Here is a 19,286-nt window from a genome sequence, read left to right as displayed (position 1 = left end):
ATGCATATTTATTGCATACGTGTTAAATTTTTTGCAAATGCAAAAGTTCTTAAATCAATTTCCATTTGAATTCTCACAACTATGTTTCCCATATGCAAAAAAAAAGAAACATCCCCTTTAAATAAACTTTTTAAAAAAACTAAAATTGAAAATTTTTGTACTATTATTCTGAAATATGCATCGGGCCGTAGTTTTCCCATCACTGACCTAGAGCGTCAAGAGATTGCAATCATCTATTTGCTCAAAGATCACATCTAATGCAAAGATTGGCGTAAATAATAGAATTTTCTCAAAAATTCACGGAAAATCTAATTATATTAATTCTTCAATTTTAATTAGAGGAATTCATAATTACATACGGAATAATAAGAAAATTTTCAATTACACCAAACTTCGTGAACATGTTCAAAAAAATTGCAATGACGACGCGCGTAAACCCCATAAAGTATGAAAAAACTGCAGAGGCAAATAACAGGTGCATACTTAACTAGCTGGATATGTACCCGTAAGATGTAAAGGTGGAGAAGAATGAAATAACACAGCTCTCCTGTGAATATCATTTTAATGTGTGAGAGATGCCACAACCCTCTACTCTCCATTTTAAAAAAAAAAAGAAAATCCATGTTCTTTAATAGGTAAGGTAGCGTGCGAACGAGCAATCTCTCAGGGTACGAATATACCACAAATCACTTTCGCCGTAACTAGCAGCATGTTACGCTGGTATTCCCTCAAGTCGAATCGCAGCTTCATGACGTAAATTCATGAAACGTATCACGATTCGTTTATATACGTCCGTTCTCAAGGTGCCGTCCACCTTTTTCGTACGCATTCTTATTTTTATACCGTGTATACAGCATCGTCCAATGGCCTACCTCCTGTTCCAGTACGCGCTCGTCGAATTAATAAAACTGCAATAAAAATTTCAAACAACACTCTTTATTTTAACTCCCGCCCGTTTCTTTTACGTCTTTTCTATGGCAATTTTTTTTTTCCTTTCTACTGAACACACCCTTAAAAGCATTTCACATTTCTTGGGGCAGTCGCTTTCTAAAATATTCATTGTAGCAATTTCTCTCTATATATTTTCTTTCCCAGACTCTACATCCATTTTACTTTCTACAATAGAATTTTCCCCCCTCTTCCAGTAAAGTTTTAAGAATATCTTTGGGTACATGAATGAAATATCAGTAGGTGCTTTTTTCTATTCTTATTCTATACGATAAAAGTTCAAGTATGTTTATTTGCAAGCCGATAGAGCAAATATTCTTTATTGTCCATTCCGAAATATTTGAATACGAAGAGAGAATCATTACAATTCATTTAATACGTCCTGATTGAGTTATTGTCGTACGAGTAATAATTAATTCTCAAAAATTCAGCAACTAAGTAAATATTCGATTAACGAGAAAGAATTCGGGTAGGCTGTAACGTAGACACGGCCGCAAGTTTTGAAGTCAATACGTTCTTTGGACCTACCTTCGCGTGGTGGGTACTGACATAATGAAAAGCATATCATCGGATTTATTCTTGGAATAGCTAACAGATGATACCGATGTTGTTTATATGCGTTGCGAACTTCTCGAGATATAGCGTAAAACAATTTCGTTACGAAAGCGGGCCGTAAGCGTGGTGCCCAGACCAGAAGTGGCATTGATATCAGAGTGGTATAATTGGATTTGTCTTAACTAGATCTACCCGCAGAAATACAGAACACCAATATATTCTGAATACCTCCTGAGGTATGAGCATTTAAATTATTTCGTTATGCAACTTTTTGCGAATGCAACCAGTATCGCCAGACGATTCAAAATACGTATTCACGTCAAAATCTCATTTTAAAGTCTCGACAAATCTATTTTTATTCAGCACAGAATACCCTGTATTGTATTGTCAATTATCAATATTTCAGGTGTTTAGATTGAATTAATAGAGCGGAGGGGGGGAATCTCTATTATTTTCTGAGAGAGAAATTTCGATTTACTACATGGCTAATTTTCACGAACGAATTAATCTTGTAATTCGTGGAACCACTGCTTGCCAATATCAGTCCCAAGTCTCATTATATTAACCCCGCGCGAGCTTCACAGTTGTGATAATTACAGATTACTCATTATCTTGAGTGTACATTAGTGCTAATTTGCACTGTTTAATTTTATTGAATGGAAGATGAATCATATCAACTCAGATATCAACTGGCTAAATGTGGCAGCTAAAATGAAACGATGTAATCTGCAGATGTTAGGTATCCTTGTGAATTTTCGTTTCTCTCGAAGATTTATTAACCTCTTATTGGGATATATAATCCGTTGTCTCTGAGTATAGTCTAATATTGCAATTATTTTATTACAAAAGATACATTATTCCCCCTCGTTTGGAATAACTGTATTTGCAAAAGAGTTTAACCAACACAAAACACGTTCTCATAAACTCAGCGTCACAATTTTTAATGAAGAAATGAGAATAAGGTTTAGGTTATACCTTCTAACCTAGCCCGAACGCTATGTGGTGAATTCTTACGAAGGCCAGACACTACAATCCTGATAGTAAATATCTAATGAAGTCGATATCCAGGAGAGCATATATTTGAGATATGGTTCCAATATCAATTTCACAACTGACGTCTCCAGTCTATATATAGATTCTAGACTACGGAGCAAAACTGTGGGGAAAAGAGAGTGGAAGTCCAGCCTTGAGTACTGGATCAGCATCCACAAAAGTATGGCCGTTCACATTCTACAACTTGAACTCACCAGGTCAAGGTGCCACCGCTTGAAAGTAAAAAAATCAGATTAGAATGGTTCTGTTCTGGAGATATTTAGACAAACTGTCATAAAGCTTCAGCAGTTTGGTCACATATTTGCAGAACTATAGACTGTGTAATCCACTTTGTAAAGTGGAATTTTTTTTCTCCTCATTGAAATTTTCAGTGTGATAAGATCTCGTGAGTACATAAGATACATGGACACAAACAAATTATTAGATCTAAATCTGGATTCCATTTTACAATTATGAATACCGGAGTGTGACTTGTTGTGGTGACCCGCAGCTTTATAGGAAGTTCGAATTTGGTCCATAAGGTCTGAAATGTTGAAGATCCTTGCTATAAACAATGAAACCATGGAGACCTGATATGTACCGAGATAGGTACAATTAAGGGGGTCATACTTTGTAACAAAGTGAAAGCTATTCTCTAATAAAAATTTCATTAAACATTCTAAATAGCCATTGATTTGTTTTCGATGTTTTTACACATATTTTTGATTGTTTATGCTGTCTTATATATGCCAGTATAAAAATTCATACATTTCTTAATACCTAATTTTTTGTAAATTTTCAAAAAAAAAGCATTAAAAACAGCTTGCGAGCATGACATCAATGTAAATGAATAAAAATTGATTCGAAGTAAAGGAAAGGGTACATTTCATATGAAACGAAGCGAAAGATCGAGATTTCATGGGATCAATCTTTACTGAAATTAAATTCTAAATATATATTTTTTAATTTTTAAGTTTAAAATTTAATTTTAAATAAGATTAAGTGAATGAAATTTCAATCTTTTGCTTCATTTCACGAACTGAACTTATTCCTTTATGTTTTGGATCGATTTTTATTCAATTTCATTGATTTCATGCTATTCTATTACGCACGCAAGCTGTTTTTATTGCGGTTTGTAATATATGAAATTTTATAGATTATACAGATATGTGAAATTTTATTCTGGCACATAGAAGATAGCATATACAATATAAATCTGTTGCGATATTATTTTTAATGATATTTCTATCAGAACATAGTTTTTCACAATATTAGAAGGCATGAGACCCCTTATAGTGACGGACTCGCGATGCGAGGATCCGGGTTCGAACCCCACAGTGGTGGTCGGCTGAAGTTGGTTTTCTGTGGTTCCCAACTTCAAGGCGCAAATGCAAGCCGATCTCCCTGTTAAAAAGTCTCGCCACAGAGAGCAACAGTCCTACAACGATAAATCATTCAATCATAACACTTCACTCATAGTTAGAAAAAAAAAAACTGGTGGCAGATGGCAGCACTACACATAACAAACATTACACAGAAACAAACTTTACGTCAGATTGCACTACACGTACACGCACATTCCCGCATGTACCGGTTCGTTGGGGGGTTCCGTGGGGGGTGCATTTGGGGTGTAGCAGTAGTAGGTAGGGCCTCCAAAAAATGGCTCGGGGATCCATGATGTTCTTAAGTCAGCCACCTCGTTGGGCAATTTGCCTGTTGTGGCGTTGTATTTGTATTTGTATTTAAAACACACAAACTGAATATATCCATTCGGGTACAGCCTGATTAACAAGATTAAATATTTTTATTGCAAATTTTTCTTGTTAATGTCTTTTAAAAATGCCTTTTCAAGGATTGACTGTGGTCTCGAGAGGATAATATTCGTAGCACTGAATTTTTTTCAAAGATGTGAAGTTAATACTAAGTGGGTTTATTTAAGAAACAATTTTTTTTTAATCATTAACAATTTTTTTCTGAGAAACCAGAGGTTTCCTCAAAATTTCAACAGCTAACAGAGAGAACTCGAAAATAACCAAAAATAATTTTAAACCCGAATATTTTTTCAGTAAAAAGCAAAAAATAGGAATATTTAAAAGTTTTTCACGTCAAGTATTTGACATTGCCGTAGATGAGAAGGGATTTGTTAAAAGTATGTGTGCAGGATGGATGAAAAAGCCAAAATTTTTAGGCTTCTCTTTTGTTACTGGGTCGTTCCTTTCCAAAAGAAGAAGACTTTTAACGCAAGTAACGCAACGTTAATTTTAATTAAAATCCATTTACTCTTTGCAAAACTATTCGACGCGTGAAATTTTCAAGTTTTAAGTGCTAGTTCAAGTGTAATTTTCTTGAAATTAGTCAGAGAAGAGTCATCCTCACTCTTTCTCCTATGTTTTTCGAAGCATCAACCCACACCATACAAAATAACACGAACCCATCATTGAAGGAGAGAGGAAAAAATGCGCAAAAAATTTATTTGGAATTCGTAGTTTACGAAAAAGCCGGAGAATTCGGAAAAATATTTTTTTTCAACTTTGCTTGTTTGAAATTCTCTCCGTTCTAGTTAAAATTCCAACTCGGACATATTTCCAGCTGAAATTCAGAAAAAAATAGTTTTCACGTGGATACTTGAAATTACAAGTTTCAGAAGCATTCATTTCTCATTAAAAGAATTATATTCAATGACAAGTAATTATGAAGTATATTCAGAGAGATTTAAATCTATTCCAAGAATATCTGAATTTTTTTATAAGCAATTCAATTAGGAAAGTAGCATCGTAATCATGATGAGTCAAATATACTCGAATAATAACTCAATTTAACTGAAATATTCCAGGTTTATAAACAATCTAAAATAATTTTTAAAAAAATGGGATTTTTATCACCTAAAAATCTTATGAATAAGTTATTTTTTTTCGCGAGGGAAACAAACGAAAATTAGTGCCAAATTCAAAGTAACATGAAAAAATAACAAAAAATTTAAAACTAACATTTTTTTCCCTAAAAATTCTTTTTTAATAAAATAATAATAATCTCTACTGAAAAATATTCTGGTGATATCTGATAAGGTTTGTTTTCAGATAAATTTTGAAATTCTCTCCGCTCCAGTTAAAATTCCAATTCGAACATATTTCTAGTTGAAATTCATAAAAAAAAATAGTTTTCACGTGGATACTTGGAATTACAAGTTTCAGAGAAGCATCCATTTCTCATTAAAAGAACTATATTCAATGACGAGTAATTACCAAGTATATCCAAAGAGATTTAAATCTATTCCAAGAATATCTGAATTAAATGGAATACTCAAGTATCATTTCGTATTCTTTATGAAATAACTCATGAACTATTTATTCGATAGATCCAGCAAAGGAGTTAAAAACAAACAAATAGAACCAATTAAGTCATTATCATTGAACCATCTGACATCAACACCAAGAAAGACACTTCGTCGACCTCCAAACTCCATTGGCAAAAGATCAACGATTCATAACTCAAAAGCCCAATAAAACAACATAAAACAAAAAACATGAATAAATAACCGACATGAGTTTTAAGTGAAACGTTCATTTATGTAAATTCTTCTCCCAAAAGAAAAGCTTTCAAAAAGATAGATAATTACATTTGTTAATTAGAATTCGAATGCCAAAAAAATAATAATAACGATAATACCGATAATCATAGTTTTTATAGCCTATCTCTCCGCTGTTTTGCGATTCCTAAAATGAAAGCCAATGATCGTATATTAGCTAATAAAATATTCGGATATATATATTTTTTTAGCAATATTTAATACACGGAAAATTCTTTTTTGCTTATGGAATAATTTCAATATCTGTATGGTTGCCAATTTTTGTATTTTTATTTTTTTTGATAAACAATGCAATTAGGAAAGTGGTATCGTTATCATGATGAGTCAAATATACTCGAATAATAACACAATTTAACTGAAATGTTCCAGGCTTATAAAGAACCTAAAAATTATTATAAAAAATGTGATTTTCATCACCTAAAAATCTTATCGGTGAGGTAAATATATTTTTTTTCGCGAGGGAAACCAAACGAAAGTCGGTGCCAAATTTCCAAGTAACACAAAACATGAGAAAATAACAAAATTGAAAACAAACGTTTTTTCCCCAAAAAGTCCTCTTTTTTTAAACGAAAAAAATTCTACTGGAAAAATATTACAGTGAAATCTGATAAGGATAGGGTTTGTTCAGATAAATTTTCTTTCCCGTTTTCTTTTTTTAAATTTGCCTGATCCTTTTTTAAATGAGTTCACATATAAACAAACAGTTTTTCGTGAGAAAATATATTTTTTCTCTTTCCAGTTTTTTTATTTCCCATTTAACTTTATTTTTGTTTTAAAAAAAGCGTTGTATTGAGTTTCAAGTAGGAAATTTAAAGAAAAGGGATTTTTAAATAAAACTACACCGCCTTGCTGTGAATATTCGAGGAAAACGGGTTGAGGAAAATCATTATCAGTGATTTCGTCTGTTCATTTTTCATGTTCTTCGGTAGAATGTGTGTATTTATTTTATTTCGTGAATTTGGAATTGTTTTTGCTTCTTTCTATTATTGTACTGGTTTTACTTGCGAGTTTTTCGAGTTCTCGAGGCTAATAGTGAAAGATATTCGCTAAAAATTCACCAATTTCTGAAATAATGTTACATGATGGTTTCTTGGTGCATATTCTTAGTAGACCGTTAAAGCTGCCAAGCAAAGTTGAAAACTCTAAAATGCTTCTTTGCAATGTCGTGGGTTCGGCAGGAAAGCAAAGCCCGCGGTGCCGCAGAAAAGAGAAGTACCAATGTGGTACAAGATTCATCGAAAGACTGGTTATTTGTGGAGATGGAGATTACAAGGAAGAAAATTCATCACTGCCCCCACGGGGACTCGAACCCCGGTCTCTCGCTTGCTGGACGAGTGCTCTACCATCTAAGCTATGGAAGCAGATAGAATATTTCAATCTTGGGGCGTATAATATTCTATCTGCTTCCATAGCTTAAACCGGGGTTCGAGTCCCCGTGGAGGCAGTGATGAATTTTCTTCCTTGTAATCTTCATCTCCACAAATAACCAGTCTTTCGATTAATCTTGTATTGACAAGTGGAGAGGACGTTTCCATTTACCAATGTGGTAGTTCAGGAAATCAAATTTCAAATCCATGTAGTACCGAAAAGTAAACTTTAAACGCATGTGGTACAGCAGAGAAGCAAACTTTAAACCCATATGGTACCACAGAAAAGCAAATTCTCTATAGCTGTTTGTAATGCAGAAAAGCAAAGTTATAAAAGTTGTTCTTGCTGCAGAAGAGAAAACTTCATAGTCATATGTACTGGCAGAAAAGTAAGGTTCAGTAGTAAAGTAAGTTCGGTAGAGGCGTGGTGTGAGGGCAGACGGGCAAACGGGCAGAAAAGTAAATTTCATAAATGTATGCACTGCAGCAAAGCAAGCTTCATCACAAGAAAAACCATTTTCATAACTAGATGTACTGCAGAAAAGCAAACTCCGTAACCAGATATACTGCGATGATAAAGCAAGCTCCCGTATCCCCAGATATACTACAGAAAATCAAACTTTATCTAAGTTCATGTGTGGTCTGCGAAAACACAAACTTTATATCTCAACATGTTTCAGAAATATAGATTTTAGATCTCCATGTTTTGAGGAAAAAAATCTGACCTTTCGTTTCTATTTCTTTTTTTCCCCTTTTAGCCATGAAAAAACACGGGTCAGCCCATACAGGTACACTTGCTGTGTCCACTGTCGGAAGCCCCACCAAAGGGACAGTTTGTGTTGGAATTCAATTTGTTTTCCTTCGCTATGGCATGGTCCACAGGGTGATTCTCTCAAGAATACACCCAAAAAAGTATTATTATTTTATACTAAGGGAAATACAGTGTTTTTGGATAAAATTTAGATACAAAGTGTTTTACTTCTGAAATTTGCATGCATCCATATCTGCATTTTTTTGTTCTATTTCGTGAGGCAGCTTGGCTGAAGATTATATTTATTGAAGACTAACAATTATTGTCTTTCACACAGCACAGTTCTGAAATCACTAATTATCTTCCTGAAAGCAGTTATTCTTGGTTTATCATGGTTTTTTTTTTCGTTATGGATGTAATTCTGTATCAAGAAGACACTTTGCGTTTGCATTTCATCTCGAAATATTTCTCCATTTTGAAGTATTAGCATTTTTTTTATTTTACGCACAACTCCGTTATGAAGTAAGTTAAATCCTTTACCCTGTTTGTGTTAGTGAGGGGTGACACCATGTACCTTACCAAGAATTAGCATCTTGCTAGTCGGAGAATAGCTTCTGTGATGTGTGAAACCACAAACTTTCACCTACCATATGTTCAACGATCAAAACATTTCGTACTCTATCTAGTATAAAAATGTCATTTCCAGCCTTTAAACATAAAGTATAAAAGAACGTTTCCAGAACCTTTTTAATTAAAAGCAAACAATAGATACACCTGACTCTCAAGGAATTCGTTCTTCTTGAAGAACCAGGTTTTAAATTAGATTATCGTAACAAAATGACTAACCCACCCACGTGATTAAATCCGTGAAATGTATGCATAATATTCGACAATTTGTACTTCTCCATTTCGTAATATAAATCTCTTTTCTTTACCTTACGCTGTAAAACACACTAAATTTTCCTTCAGATAGTTATCATTCAATGAGGTTTTGAACAGATTACATTTAATTACAGACACGCAGCATTTAATTACGTTCATTAATTTTCTCGAATTTGATCTCGATGCTTACGGCTATTTTCATTCGGAATTTTTTCTCACCGAAAAATAACCTTTCCAGTGTAAGTTGAATTATTTTCACAAACTTGCATTCGTTAAAAACATCATATTTTTCCATTTTAAAAATACAGTGCTTAGCTTTCTTCTGGGAATAGAAAAGAGTCCATTTGTGAAGGTGGGGTTGGAAGCAAAGAAATGTAAAGCACTAAGCCATTAGGAATGAGGCTGTGATACTTAAAAAGCCGTTGATCTTTTACGCGTCATCAGTATTATTGGTGCTCTTGGATCGGAGGCTTGTTTTGTAGCTCATTCCTGGGCACGAGGAAAATTTTTGTGACCTTATCGAAGCGTAACGTTTTAAAAGTATTTTATTGCCTTATTCCCATCGCTCAAATAACTTCCATTCTGAGTTTCTAACCCTCCTTCTCATTGGCAAAAGCCGCTTCCAGTTAAGTGTTCGAGGGGGCTTTTTAACGCTTTTCATCTAAAACCCGCTTAATGTTCGCTGAAGTATTACTAGTTTAATATCGTTAATATTCACTAACGACTCCCTGGTGACCAGTATTGACGTATCACAACGCCGCACTGTGGCTTTTGTTCACGTGGTGGAGCTGGCAGTAAGTAGGCTTCGAATAAATACCGAGGCCGGTTAAGTAACTGACAGTTTAAAGCGTTAGAAAGAAGCAAACACATCACTAAAGAGGAAATGATGGCTACCTAGTTAGCGATTTACGAGTCCAAAACAATTCCATGCCGTATTTTATGGTAAACAATTTAAATACGCGTTTTTTTATAACATTAATAAAAACAATGCTCTTTTTTTTGAAAAAAAAGGTATATCACAGTCCCATGAACATTAAAATTGACAGTACTGGGATTTTTAAACTACATGTGTATAAGTGCAATCAGTATCTAAAGCTTTGTGTAGCTGTTTCTGATTTTTGCTTCTGGTGCGAAAGTATATCTTTATGGTTTTCAAAAATTATTTATTATTTTTATGATTCCCCAATATGATTTCATGAATAATTTGTTCCGTAATTATTCGAATTACTAAAGATAAATGAATCATTTACATGAGTATTTCAGCTTAATCCCAAGCGTATTAATAAATTCATGTTACTGATGATCTTTGTATGTATTGATAATCCTAAAAGAAATGCGCTGAAAACACAAAAATTCAAAACTAGCTATTTTGAATGATTTATAGTTAAAGTAGTAACCATCGCCAGTTCGAAATGGTGAAATCTGATTTTATCACAAGTAAAATAATTTGATTTAAAGTAGATTTTTTAGTTTTTGGGGGGATAGAAAACCAATAATATAATGAGATATTAGTACCAGAAAATCCAAAATTTGTTAGAGAAAGAAAATTGTAATAGTAGCGATTGATTAAAAATACAATTAAAGAACTGGGTCTACTATATGCACCAACAAAAACAGTGTAAAAAGTTATTTGTGCTCATTTTTGAAAGATTTTGAATCAATATCTCATTTTGTATATGTTTGTTTTTAAATGATAAGAGCATTATATAGGCCGCAATATCTTCTCAAACAATTGTCGATAAACGATGAAAATGACGTTATATCATTCACTATTTTCTGAACTTATATATATTATATATTTGAACAAAACACAAGAAATGTTCACGCATAAAAGGAATGTAAAAAAATCCAACTATGACTTCAAATTGGCCCTATCTTCGGCGAGTTAAGGTAAAAACCGCATTTTCAATAAGCAAAAATTGTGAACGAATAAACAACTTTGAGTCGATTGACCTAAAAAGTCATTACTGTACCCATACTTTCAATTTAAACTTTAATCCAAATAAAGATTACATCAATCACACGAAAATAACAAAACCCTAAATCTAAACCCTCAAAGTATTAAAAAAAAACGGTTTTTCCTATCTATTTCTCACGCTAAACAAGATCAAGTATCTCGTGTTATGAGAATATTTCACTATTGGAAATAGATTCAGGTACATTAGCTTCTAATGAAGGAGAAAAATAAAACATTCCAAAAAGCAAAGCCACAGAAAATAAAACCTTATTCCGATGTCCTTAAGGCTGTACTTAGTGTTTAAAATGGCCTTTGGAAAAGAATAAACGTTTGTACGTACTTAAAACTGAAAGATAACCACGCAGGGTAAACGGAGTGGAAGTTCTGTAAGAACAGAGCACACGGATTGCTCAATAACCATTTCCGCCTGTCTACTTTTCGCATTACACACAAACCCTAAAAAATATATATATATAATAATAATAATAAAGGGTGGAAGAGACATTGGATGTAAAGGAAGGAAACGGAAACTTTTTCCTGTCTTTCTTTCTGCAAGACCAGATGGAAGGAGAGAACCCTGTGTAGTAGTCTTCTACAGTCTTTCTGGTAACTGGAGGAATGAGGAAAAAAAAAATCTAAAAAAAAAAAAGGAAAATAACAGAAGCTAGTCTAAGTCATACTTTTACACTGACAATTTTTTTTTTTTTTTAGCTTTGAGAAAAGCAATTTCCTCCTCCCGCAAATCCCCGGAACTGCTTCCCGAAATATTTGGCGAGATCAAAAGGGATTTGCCTGGAAGAATTTCCGCCTAACATGTTTTCCAATTCAAATTCCCATCGTCTTGCTTGCACAAAACAGATTGCACTGGTGGAAAAGAGATTTTATTTATTTTTATTTTATTTTTATTTTTTTACTCTCCGTTCCTATCTATCCGAGAACTCACAAAGTTCCTGGTTTTCCAAAAAAAATATATATATTTTTAGATGGATCAATTTATATATCAGTCTGCAATGAACGTCAAGCAATACAAACCTTTGACATACCTGGATACGAAAAAAAAAAAATGTTATCATTCGCTGTTGTTGTTATTTTTTGAGAATCAAACTGCTATTTTCGTTTTACAATAAGACATCAGACATCCATAACTATATTATATCCATAACTTATGTCCGTAACTATCCAACGAGTAAGAATTTCCTAGGATTTTCTCTAGGCACCGTTGAGAGAAAACAACAACAAAAAGAAACCTCTATTTTAAGTGACATACACGTCAGATAGAAACAATATATATATTTTAGTATGTACAGTCGAACTTGTTTAACTCGAAGACCTAAGTTACTGGAAGAAATTTCGGATTATCCAAGTTATCTATCGAAACTAATTAATGTAGTCTATGTAACATGACTACAAATTGCAACTTAATCATTAACATAATTATCAATTGTTAAAATTTTACTATCAGTTTCCAAATTTTAGTAATTTATAATTATAATAATTAATCTCAGCTGCTTACATTATCCCATTATTCTGCAATCACCATCACTGCAGAATTTCTCGATCATGTTCAAAGCCTGAATTACTGGAACAGTTCATGGTTATTCGTTATGAAGCTGTTTCCCAAATTTTACTTGTCACATTCGTATGCTATCAAGGAAATATACTTTCATCAACGTATTACAATTTGAACTTTCTGATAGTTTCCATACTCTTAATGACGACAAAAAGATTCAGATTTTGAATGTTGCTCCTCCGTCTATAGGTTGAAAAGCATAATCGGCATTAAGTGGTACAGTCTCAATGCACTCAAAATGAACAATGTTAAAATGTATTGATAAATTATTTTGAAAAAAAGTAGAGAAACAAATATTCACACTTTTATTAATCTTTAAAAACTAGTTGTTCGAACAATCTTGTAGAACTTTTCCAAACTAAATATGCTCATTAAAAAATTATGATTTTTTTTTTCCTCCAACTTCGAATTACCCAAAAATTCGAAAAAAAGTTCGAATTAAACAAGAAATTTTGACATTAAATTAGTTATAACACTCAAGGGGAGTTCGTAAAAGTTCGAATTATCCAAAATTCGAATTAACAAAGTTCTACTGTATATGGACGAAGTAAATTTTGATTGCTTTCCTTACAACAATGTATTTTTATTTACAGTGAAGTTACATAACAGCGCTGACTTGCAATTCACGGAAATATTGCATGATTCGAAATTCAAATTAACTAATTTCTACTGCACAGAGTGCATAGCTAACACCTCGCGGCGCAAATTACTGGCGAACCATTGAATCTAAAGCCATTAGAAATCCAATTAGAACAAGTATCCAAATACAGTGTGGACGACCTCAAATATTTCATTCATATTGCAAGGGGCCGTATAGTTATTAAAGCAATAAAAAGTATTTTTTTATACGGGCATCTTGTGCTCAAAACCCAATTAGAAATTTTTTGCCCTGTGTTTCTTGAGGCCACGAAAAACATTCCGCGTTTTCAAGTGCAATATTTGCTGAAAAATTTAAATTCAAAAATTCGAGAAAAAGGAAAAAAAGGCATAAACTAACAGAAAATGCTTTTTCCCCTCATTTATGTTTTTATTTAAACTTTTCTCACCTGTTTTTGAATTCAAATGTTCCAGCAAAAGTTGCACTTAGAAACGTGGATTTCTTTTAACTCGGAGGAGACAGAGCAACAACGTTTTTATTGGGTTTTTGAGCGAAGGGTGTCCGTGTAAAAAGTAATTTTTTCTAATTTTAACAACTATACAACCCACTTGCAATATAAATGACGTATCTGAGGTCCCCACGTTACTTGAATACTTTTTCTAATTCGAAGTATGACTCCAGAATCAACGGTTCACCAGTAATTTGTTGTAGCTATGCACCCTGTATATGGTAAACCTTCACAACACGCCCTCTTGTACCTCTACAGCAACGAACACAGATAACAACGAAGTAGTATTTGAAACAAAAGATGCATATTTAGCTTAACATGATGCACATACAGGGTGGCAATAGTTAAAGTTTGAATGTTTTAAGCTGTCTATAGCCTTAGATACCCGTCAAATAATTTTGAAGCTTTAGTAACGTCTTAATGAACGAATAGAGTTACTTTTGTGAGCTTCAAAGATAAAAAAAAAAATCTACGTATAGCTCAGCTGTGGAACAACTGTGTTTGTAAAAGAGTTTCACCAACAGAAGCACGTTCTTGTAAACTCAATTTCACAATATTCAGTGAAGCAATGAGAAAAGAACTTCGTTTGCACTTCGCTTACTAGCCCGAAGGCCATGTGGTGAATTCTTAGAAAGGCCAAATGCTGCAATGCCTATAGTACAGATCTGACGAAGTGAAATGGGTATTGGCAACGAGTCTATATCCAGGAGAGGTCCGATTCAAGTTATGATGCCAATATCTTATTTTCAATTGACATTTCCTGTCTAGAAACAGATTCTATATCACGGAGTAAACCAACCTGTGAGCACCAGCGAGTGCTTTGGCCTTAAGTAGTACTAGATCAGCATCGAAGAGCATGGATCCTCACATCCCCACAGATTGAAATTCTCAGGGTGAGGCGCTTTTGAACCTCACTTTTTGAACCGCTTGCAGTTCAAAAAGTGAGAATAAAAATGGTTCTGTTATGGAGATTTTTATATAACTTCTTTTTATTATAAAGCTTTGTATAGATCACTATAGTCCGTTTCAGGTTAACTTTGCAGTGAAAGGGAAGCTACGACGGAACCGCATCACTCGTTGCTATGGGAACGAAAGCCTCTTAACCAAGGTATCGATGCGCGGCCTCGGTAAGGTATGGCCGATTCTCCCCAATCTCACTGAGAAAAATATTTTTTACGTGTAACGTAATTGCACAGTTAAATTATTAATAATTATATAATTTAAAAACCCACTGCCGATACTTTCAGAAAATAAAGTGAGGTTTTGAAATCATTTGTTTTGTTTTTTGATTAGAAAGTGTTTTAAAATTTAGAAAAAATAATTATCTTCTATCAGCGTGTCACTTACTCTTCATTGATGTGCCGTAAGTAACACTAAAAATTTCAAAAAACAGTCATATCTTTCTGCAATATATCCCTTCCCTCAGCTGAAATTTATTTACAAAAAAAATCCAAACAATATTATGAAAGCAACGTATAATTTTAAAATACTGTATATTAACCATGGCTCTCAAAAACTTGGGGATTTTTAATTTTTTCTTAAATTTAAATGGAAAAAATTAACGTTAAATAAAATTGAAGCAGATTAACTCTGTTTTCACGTGTAAATGCAGGAATAGCACCAAATAATAATAATGATACGGAAAAGTTTAGAATTTTTCTACTCACTTTTCTTGCCGAAATTTTCGTCGCTCGACCTTACCCCCTTCCCCGAACGGTATACGTCGATGCCACTTGTTTTCACGACAGCTTTAGTCTTTTGTTACGGTTGATGTGCGGCTGCTCATGGTTATTAGGGATGATTCTTATCGAGTTTTGTTCACAGCGAGTATTCAAAAACCAAAAACATAGTATTCAGGAATCGAAGACCAGAGAACTTTAGCGTGGCTATTTCTGGTGAAAATAAAGACACAACTGTCACATAAAAGATGAAAGCTCAAACCACTGTGGATCTCCCCCACCCCCTCTCTCTCATTTGTTTTATCTGAAGAGACACTAAAGGCAAGGGGCATCTGGAGAAACAGGTGGGTGGAAGATGGTGTCCGTTCGTGTGAGTGGAAGTCGCGACTCTGTCAACACTCTCCGTGATCGGAAACTAAAACTATCCCATAAACATGGCAAAAAATAAATAATTTTAAAAAAAGGACATAAAACCAAAACTTCTGCACCCATAGAGGGCCTCTCATAACAATATCGGTGCTCTCGTAGAAGAGAAACACTGGAACACTTCTTGTAATCTATGAGTGAATATCTGAACTCACTGAAGCCTATTTTTGGGAGAAAATAACACTGATTGAACATTCGTTTTTACATAAGCCTATAACTGCATGTAAAACAATGAAAAATTGTATCGTTATCAATCATATATATTGCTCTCCCGCCCCTAGAGGCATACAGCATAAATTGTATCGTTATGGAAAATTCAACCAAATAATGAAAAAAATATATATATACAGTATACAATTGTGTAACAAAAAAAAACACGACAGTGATATTGGCGGGGAAATTTCTAGGATATCGCGCCAGAGTGTCGTCGCCGTTGCTATGGATTTTTGATAATGGTAACCAATATTTTTTATAATTTTAAAATTTTAAACAAGTAAACATCGGTTCAAAACGATGTTTTTCCAAAATCATATAAAAAATTGAAATATTCTGTATAAAGGTTCATCTTAAACCTCCGATGTATGAGAACTATATTTTGCGGCGAAGGAATACACTCTCTACCTTTCTCTTCACTGCAAAGTTAACCTGAAACAGACTATAGTTTCTGAATCACTTTCCGTGTGTCTCGCATATCAAATTAATAATCAAGTTCAATATTTCAATCTGAAAGGCATGTGGTCAGCTGATGCATTAGATAGGTCTACAGCAGTGTTTATCAACCTATGGTCCTTGACGTTGTGGCAGGTGGTCCGCAGGCGGGATAGATCACATACAGTAATTCTAATCTAAGGGATTTTATTTATTTTTATTTTATTTTTTACTCTCCATTCCTTATCTATCCAAGAACTCATCAAGTTCCAGGTTTACAAAAGAATATATTTTTAGATGGATCAACTTATGTATCAGTCTCTGAACGTCGAGCAATTCAAATCTTTGACATACCTTGGATGGAAAAAAATTTTATCACTCACTGTTGTTGTTATTATTATTATTATTGTTTTTGATCAAACTACTACTTTCGTTTTATAATAAGAGGCATCAGACATATCCATAATTATCGAACGAGTAGGAATTTTCGAGGATTTTCTTTTAGCTTCTTCGGGAGACAACAACAACAACAACAAAAATAAAGATATTTAAAAAACGAAACCGAAACCTCCCCATTTGAAGTGCCATATATGTGAGATATGGTTCTGCCTCCATGTGAAACATTGTTCTGTGTGCTGCGGATATATTTATATACCCTATCATGAAGCTTTGTATAGATCAATACTTACTGGATCACTTTCCATATCTCGCACATAAAATTAATAATCAAGCTCGATATTTCAATCTGAAAGCCTTGTGGTTAGCTGACTTAGCATTAGATCGGATTACAGTAGTGTTTCTCAACCTAAGGTCCGCGGAGGTGGTCCGTGACATTAACGCAGATGGCGCGCTGGCAGATTCGATCAGATGCAGTAATTCTAATCTAAAGAGATTCTATTTATTTATTTTTACTCCCCATTCCTATCCATATCCAAGAACTAACAAAAATCCGGGTTCCAAAAAATATTTTTCTCGACGGATCAATTTATACATCAGTCTGCAATGAACGCTAAGCAATACAAACCTTTGACATACCTGGGATACGAAAAAAATGTTATCACTCACTGTTGTTGTTGTTGTTGTTATTATTATTATTTTGGATCAAACTACTATTTTCGTTTTACAATAAGACATCAGACATGTCCGTAACTATCGAACGAGTAGGAATTTCCGAGGATTTTCTCTTAGCTCCTTTGAGAGACAACAACAACAACAAAATAAAATAAAAAATAAACCGAAACCTCTATTTGAAGTGCCATACATGTGAGATAGAAAAAAATATATATATATATATATATATTTCAGTATAAACCTTCACAACTCGCGTTACCTCTTGTACCTCTACAGCAATAAACACAGATAACAACGAAGGAGTTTTATTGGGAACTACAAGGCACCCTTCCCTTCATTGCTTGTCCCTTTTCAGCATGGCGACGACAGTAAAAAACCGGCCATAAAAATTGGAGGCTGAGAGAAAAGAGAAGAGAAATAGAAGCAAAAATATATATAAAGAGACAAGAGAGAGACCGAACTATCGCTTCCCGTCATCGCATTTTGGACTGCAAGCTCGCCAAAACGAAATAAAGCAGCGTAATTGGATGTATATTGATCGTAAAAATCCTAAAGTTTATAGTTTACGATACGTTATTTATATATATATATAGAGAGAGAATTTTTTTTCTCTATTATTTTTCTTCAAAAAAATAACAATAATAATAATAACATTCGGTGTGAGGATTTTTGAAGAATGTGTCAAATAGTATGCCATCAAAAGTTCAAAGAAAGTCTATTGTACTCTGAGGTTTTCTGTATGGATTGTCTTCGTTTGACCGTGATACATGGATTTTCTTCTTGGTTTGGATGAAGTGTGATGTTGTTTTCATTGATGGTTAGATATCTGTTTTTTTAGGGGTCGGAATCAGTGAATATGTGAATACAGTGAAACCTGTATAGCAAGGAAACAGTTATTTTCCGGATATTGTTCTGAGGTGAGCTCGGAAAGAAAAGTCATCACGTCTCCGCCGGGACACGAACCCAGGCCCTCTTGCATACCGGGCAAGCATGCTACCATCTACACCACTGGAGACACATGAATCTGCCTTCCAAATTTCACGCACTGTGTCGTGAGGCGCTGAAGTAGAGGCATTAGTAGCCTCTCTTAACTTCAGGAAATGGCCCCCGGGTGGGACGGTTTAGAGAGATATAGATGGCTTTTTTCTCAGCCAGAGATATCAAGGAAACAGTTATTTTCCGGATATTGTTCTGAGGTGAGCTCGGAAAGAAAAGTCATCACGTCTCCGCCGGGACGTGATGACTTTTCTTTCCGAGCTCACCTCAGAACAATATCCGGAAAATAACTGTTTCCTTGATATCTCTGGCTGAGAAAAAAGCCATCTATATCTCTCTGTATAGCAAGGGTTCTGAACCTGTGGGTAGTGAACCGAACTTGTATGGCATGGGTGCTTGTGAGATGGGCCGTTCAAATCTGGTTCCCACCATTGAGGTGCAAATGCGGGACGATCTTCCCGTTAAAACGTCTCGCCACAGAGAGCAACAGGCCCACAATTGTACAAATATTCCATCATTACACTTCACTTCTGAATTATAGATGACAACACTGAGAAAAATCAGACACAACACTATATACGCACTCAGATACACGCACTCACACTTCCGGTGCAACTCACTCGGAAGTAAATTGCCCACGGTGATAGAGCGGAGCTGTGCTCGGTTTGAAAGGAAGAAAAGAAAGGGTCGTTCAAATCAGGATAGTAACTAG

General features: G+C 34.2%; 1 protein-coding gene and 1 non-coding gene across 2 annotated transcripts in view; both read right to left on the bottom strand.

Annotated features, from left to right (window-relative positions):
- Window positions 1-19,286, bottom strand: part of LOC149072954 (CUGBP Elav-like family member 4) — a 93,629-nt gene that overhangs the window by 59,060 nt on the left and 15,283 nt on the right. The window lies entirely within an intron of this gene.
- TRNAA-AGC (transfer RNA alanine (anticodon AGC)) lies at window positions 7,411-7,482 on the bottom strand. The gene has a single exon. It is a non-coding gene; the product is annotated as a tRNA-Ala (tRNA).

The sequence above is a fragment of the Pholcus phalangioides genome, unplaced genomic scaffold (genome assembly GCF_987345545.1).
Source record: "Pholcus phalangioides strain wild (caught in Gottingen) unplaced genomic scaffold, Ppha-v1.0 ptg000017l_1, whole genome shotgun sequence".
NCBI classification, from domain to species: domain Eukaryota; kingdom Metazoa; phylum Arthropoda; class Arachnida; order Araneae; family Pholcidae; genus Pholcus; species Pholcus phalangioides.
Note: the sequence above shows the minus strand (reverse complement) of the source record. Positions and strands in the feature narration are given on the sequence as shown.